Source organism: Gekko japonicus, unplaced genomic scaffold (assembly GCF_001447785.1).
Source record: "Gekko japonicus isolate JY-2015 unplaced genomic scaffold, Gekko_japonicus_V1.1 scaffold916, whole genome shotgun sequence".
In the NCBI taxonomy this organism is placed as follows: domain Eukaryota; kingdom Metazoa; phylum Chordata; class Lepidosauria; order Squamata; family Gekkonidae; genus Gekko; species Gekko japonicus.
In genome coordinates, this window is record NW_015164697.1 from 80,107 (window position 1) to 86,106 (window position 6,000).

Genomic DNA, 6,000 nt, shown 5'->3' on the forward strand with positions numbered 1-6,000 from the left:
AATTCTGGCAAAGAAGAAGAAGAAGAAGAAGAGGAGAGATTGGATTTATGCCCCGCCCTTCACTTGGAGTCTCAGAGCGGCTTACAAATCTCCTGTCCCTTCCCCTCCCCACAACAGACACCTTGTGAGGTAGGTGGGGCTGAGAGAGCTCTGACACAAACTGCTCTTTTTCAAGGACAGCTGTGCCAGAGCTTGTGACTGACCCAAGGTCACATCAGCAGGTGCAAGTGGAGGAGTGGGGAATCAAACCCGGTTCTCCCAGATTAGAGTCCACACACTTAACCACTACACCAAACTGGAGGACACCGATGTGCTTGGGTTCATCTTCCCACAATCCCTGGAGGAAGGACATTGATTGCACTTTCCATCTCAGTCTTTTTCCTGCCTCCGCCTGAGAGAACAGTGGATTTAGAGAGCTCCTGAGATTTTCCTTTAAGGAGCTCTCGTTGCACTTTATTCTTCTCTTTCCATGTGTGTGCATTTCTGTGTTCCTCTCTCTTTGTTTAAAAAAAACAAAATTTCGTTGTTCTTCTGGCCTCGTCTTCCCTGAGGCTGTTTGCCTTTTGCCCTCTGCTTCAGTCACAGTGATGTCTGCAGCTGAGGTCTCTGACTACGGGACCTCCACTGAGGGAGGGTTGGGGGAGTTGATCCCCAGACAGCGGAGTAGGAAATCCTGCAAATCTATTTGCCCAGTCGTCCGGACACAGCAGATCTCCTGGAGAGAGCCATAGGCCACGAATCGCCTGGCTCGATTTTTGGCACCAAAACTGTGCCTTCTACTGATCAGCCAGAATGGCTTATATCAGCCTATCAGGCCTGCTCAACACAGCCTTCTGCGGCCACTGGAACCCAGAAGAGCAGAGACACTTCTCAGGCACCAATAGGCCAGAGGAGGTCATGCAAGAAACCCACATAAATACCAAGGGTTTAAAAGGGGGATTATATTTATTTATTTTAAAAGAATTATGAAGCCAGAATGCCAGCAGGGGGTTGGGGGCTATCCAGTGTTTTGCACGGAGTGTCACATGTATGACTATCTGCCCACTGGGCAGAAGTCTTGGGTGTGTCCTCGGTGCAAGGAGCTCCTGGTTCTCAGGGAACGTGTGTGCTCCCTTGAGGCCAAGGTGGCTGACCTGGAGAAGCAGAGACAGTCAGCTAGGCACACAGAAAAGACTCTCGGGGACTTGTTAGCTACGTCCCACTCTGGATCTGGCAGCCCCGCTGCTGTCAGGGAGCATGAGGGTCTAGGGGAAACAGGGCACCATGCTGAGGATAAGGGGAATGTGCCCTCAGAAGGGACCTCTTCCCCAGCTGGTGAGCGGCTCTCCTTTTGCACCAAGGAACCATCCCTGGGCAGGGTGGGAGGGGGGCTCTTGGTAGTGGGTGATTCGATCCTTAGGCAGGTAGACAGCTGGGTGGCGAACCCGCGTACTGACCGTATGGTGACTTGCCTGCCTGGTGCGAAGGTAGCGGACATTACGCGTGTTTTAGATAGGCTGGTAGATAGTGCTGGGGAGGAGCCAGTGGTCGTGGTGCATGTCGGCACCAACGATGTGGGGAAATGCAGTCGTGAGGTCCTGGAGGAGAAATTTAGGATGCTGGGCAGGAAACTTAGGTCCAGGACCTCCAAGGTAGCCTTCTCAGAAGTGTTACCTGTTCCACGCGCAGGGCCGGAGAGACAGGCAGAGATCAGGAGTCTCAATGCGTGGATGAGACGATGGTGTAGGGGGGAAGGGTTCAGGTTTGTTAGGCACTGGGATACTTTTTGGAACAAGAGGGAGCTGTACAGGCGAGACGGTCTCCACTTGTCCCGAGAAGGAACCAGGCTGCTGGCACTTAAAATCAAAAAGGTGGCAGAGCAGCTTTTAAACTGAATATTGGGGGAAAGCCGACAGGAGATGAAAAGTCTCTGGTTCGGGTTGGCTCATCTGAGAGAGGTGAGGGGGTACCGGTTGCTTTTCTACAGGGAGGTGGATTGAAATTGTCCACAGAGGCCATGGCTGGTGACATGGACTGCCGGACAACGACTCGAGATAGCAAGAGGAAGGATGCAGGCTTAACTTGTAAGGGAAATTACAGCTGTTTCTATACAAATGCTAGAAGTGTCCGAGGTAAAATCGGGGAGTTGGAGTGCTTGGTGTCGGAGGGAAAAATAGACATTGTGGGTATTTCTGAAACTTGGTGGGATGAGGAAAATCAGTGGGACACAGTGATTCCCGGTTATATATTATATCGGAAGGATAGGGGGGGAAGGGTTGGAGGTGGGGTAGCTCTGTATGTCAGAGAGGGTATAAAGTCTAGAAAGATTGAGAGGCTAAGTGAATTGGATTCGCTTCTGGAAGTTCTATGGGTTGAAATAGGGGGGCCAAAAGGAAACTTAACACTGGGAGTTTGTTATCGCCCACCAGATCAAAAGATAGAGGAGGATTATAAAATGATGAATGCCTTAAAGATAGCAACTAGACAAAAACACTGTGTAATAATAGGTGATTTTAACTACCCACACATTGATTGGGTCAATATGTGTTCTAGCCGGGAAAAAGAGATTGAGTTTCTAGACACTCTAAATGACTGTGCTATGGAGCAGATGGTCACGGAACCTACCAGGGGAGAGGCGATCCTTGATTTGGTCCTAAGTAACACTCAAGACCTGGTGAGAGATGTAAAAGTGATTGCACCGCTTGGAAACAGTGATCATAATGTTGTTGAGTTCATCATTTGTACAAATAGAGAATTGGCCAAAAAGACTCACACAACCATTTTTAACTTTAAAAGGGGTAATTTCTCTGATATGAGGGGACACGTGGGGAGGAAACTGAAAGGAAAAGTAGAAAGGGTCAAAACAATTGGGGAAGCTTGGGATCTATTTAAAACTACGATCCTAGAAGCTCAAAAAATATATATTCCGCAGGTTAGGAAAGGCACAAACAGGTATAGGAAAAAGCCTGCATGGTTAACAAACAGAGTAATGGAGGCTGTAAAAAGTAAAAAGAATTCCTTTAAGCAGTGGAAAGCTAGTCACAGTGAGGCTGATAAAACGGAACACAGGCTATGGCAAATAAAATGCAAGTCTGAGGTCAGGCAGGCAAAAAGGGAATATGAGGAGCATATAGCAAAAAACGTAAAAACCAACAATAAAACTTTCTTCAAATACATTAGAAACAGGAAACCAGCCAGGGAGGCAGTGGGGCCCTTGGACGACCAAGGGGTAAAAGGAGTATTGAAGGATGATAGGGAAATGGCTGAGAAGCTAAATGCATTTTTTGCCTCCGTCTTCACTGTGGAAGATGAGAAGTGCTTGCCCACTCCAGAACCACTGATTTCAGGAGGGGTGTTGAAAGACCTGAGTCAGATTGAGGTGACGAGAGAGGAGGTCCTAAAACTGATAGACAACTTAAAAACTGAAAAATCACCAGGCCCAGATGGCATACATCCGAGAGTTCTGAAAGAACTCAAATGTGAACTTGTAGATCTCCTGACAAAGATATGTAATCTTTCCTTAAAATCTGCCTCCATTCCTGAGGATTGGAAGGTAGCTAATGTCACTCCCATCTTTAAAAAGGGTTCCAGAGGAGATCCGGGAAATTACAGGCCAGTCAGTCTGACGTCGATACCGGGTAAATTGGTGGAAACCATTATTAAGGAAAGAATTAGTAGGCACATAGATGAACAAAACCTATTGAGGCAGACTCAGCACGGTTTCTGTAAGGGAAGATCTTGTCTCACTAACCTGTTAGTGTTCTTTGAGGGGGTGAACAAACATGTGGACAAGGGGGATCCAATAGATATTATTTACCTTGACTTCCAGAAAGCTTTTGATAAAGTTCCTCATCAAAGGCTCCTAAGTAAGCTCAAAAATCATGGGATAGAAGGACAAGTCCTTTTATGGATCAAAAACTGGCTAGTTCATAGAAAACAGAGAGTGAGTGTAGGTGGGCAATTTTCTCAGTGGAGGGTGGTAAGCAGTGGGGTACCGCAGGGATCAGTACTTGGTCCACTGCTTTTTAACTTGTTCATTAATGATTTGGAGATGGGAGTAAGCAGTGAAGTGGCTAAATTTGCGGATGATACAAAGTTGTTCAGGGTGGTGAAAACCAGTGAGGATTGTGAGGCACTCCAAGGGGATCTGTCAAGGATGGGCGAGTGGGCGTCAACATGGCAAATGGGGTTCAATGTGGCCAAGTGCAAGGTGATGCACATTGGAGCCAAAAATCCTAAATATAAATACACATTGATGGGGTCTGAACTGGCAGAGACTGAGCAAGAGAGAGATCTTGGAGTTGTAGTGGATAACTCACTGAAAATGTCGAGACAGTGTGTGACTGCAATAAAGAAGGCCAATGCTATGCTGGGGATTATTAGGAAGGGTATTGAAAACAGATCAGCCAATATAATAATGCCCCTATATAAATCAATGGTGAGACCTCATTTGGAATACTGTGTGCAGTTCTGGGCACCACACCTTAAAAAGGATATTATAGCTTTGGAAAAAGTGCAGAAAAGGGCAACTCGAATGATAAAAGGGTTGGAACACTTTCCCTATGAGGAAAGGTTAAAGCGCTTAGGGCTCTTTAGCTTGGAGAAAAGACGACTGAGGGGTGACATGATCGAGGTTTATAAGATTATGCATGGGAAAGAGCAGGTAAAGAAAGAGGTACTTTTCTCCCTTTCTCACAATACAAGAACTCGTGGGCACTCCATGAAACTGCAGAGCGGTCGGGTTAGAACGGATAAAAGGAAGTATTTCTTCACCCAAAGAGTGATTAACACATGGAATTCACTGCCACAGGAAGTGGTGGGTGCTACAAGCATGGACGGCTTCAAAAGGGAATTAGATAAGCATATGGAGCAGAGGTCCATCAGTGGCTATTAGCCACAAGGTATAGCTAGGGGCTCTGGGGCAAGTGATGCTCTGTCTTCTTGGTGCTTGGGGGGGGGTCAACAGTGGGAGGGCTTCTAATGTCCTGGCCCCACTGCTGGACCTCCTGATGGCACTGGTATTTCTGGCCACTGTGTGACACAGAGTGTTGGACTGGATGGGCCTTTGGCCTGATCCAACATTGGCGTCTCTTATGTTCTTATGTTCTTAAAGTTTGACCCCTATAAAAACTTCCAGGGCCTTATCTATGTGCTTGACTTGGGAAGGAGGTGGACTTGACACGAAGTCTCTCCGCCCTCTTTGGCTTCAATGTCCTACAAAGAACAAACTGGGTACATGCAGTTGGCTCAAGGAAAGCAATATTATTACTTGCTAGGGGAACCCGCCCCCCACCCCTTACAATTCTTTTTTAAAAAGCACACAGAGCACTAATAAGTAATGCATACATGTAATTTTCATGCAGCGTGGAAAATTTAAATTGCAGAAATTAGTGTCGTCAGCTTGAGAGAAGTGAAATGGTTAAAATGAGCTGAAGCAGCTGAAAGTTAGTGAACAATGGCAGAATGATGGCAGAGGACAGCATAGTTGCAAAAGCCAGAGATAAGGGAAGGGGGTGGGGTGGGGAGTGAACAAGCGGAATGGCCCTTGGTTAACTGAAACACTAACAAGCGTGCATGCGCAATTAAATCATTAATGTTATTAAACATACCTTGAATACTTAAATGGCTAATCATCAGGGGTCATTTTGTAGAAAAAGAGGTGCAGGAGCACAGATCTGTCCTTGCGGAGGAGGGAGAGCTTGTACCTGAATAAAACTTGGTCTTAAAGGTGCCACTGGACTCTTTTGCATTGTTAGCTATTGGGGGGGGGACGTGCAGATCTGTCCTCGCCAAGGAGGGAGAGCTTGTACCTGAATAAAACTTGGTCTTAAAGGTGCCACTGGACTGTTTTGGATTGCTAGCTATTGGGGGGGGGGACGTGCAGATCTTTCCTCGCAGAGAAGGGAGAGCTTGTACCTGAATAAAACTTGGTCTTAAAGGTGCCACTGGACTGTTTTGGATTGCTAGCTTTGGGGGGGGGAACGTGCAGATTTGTCCTCGCGGAGGAGGCAGAGCTTGTAC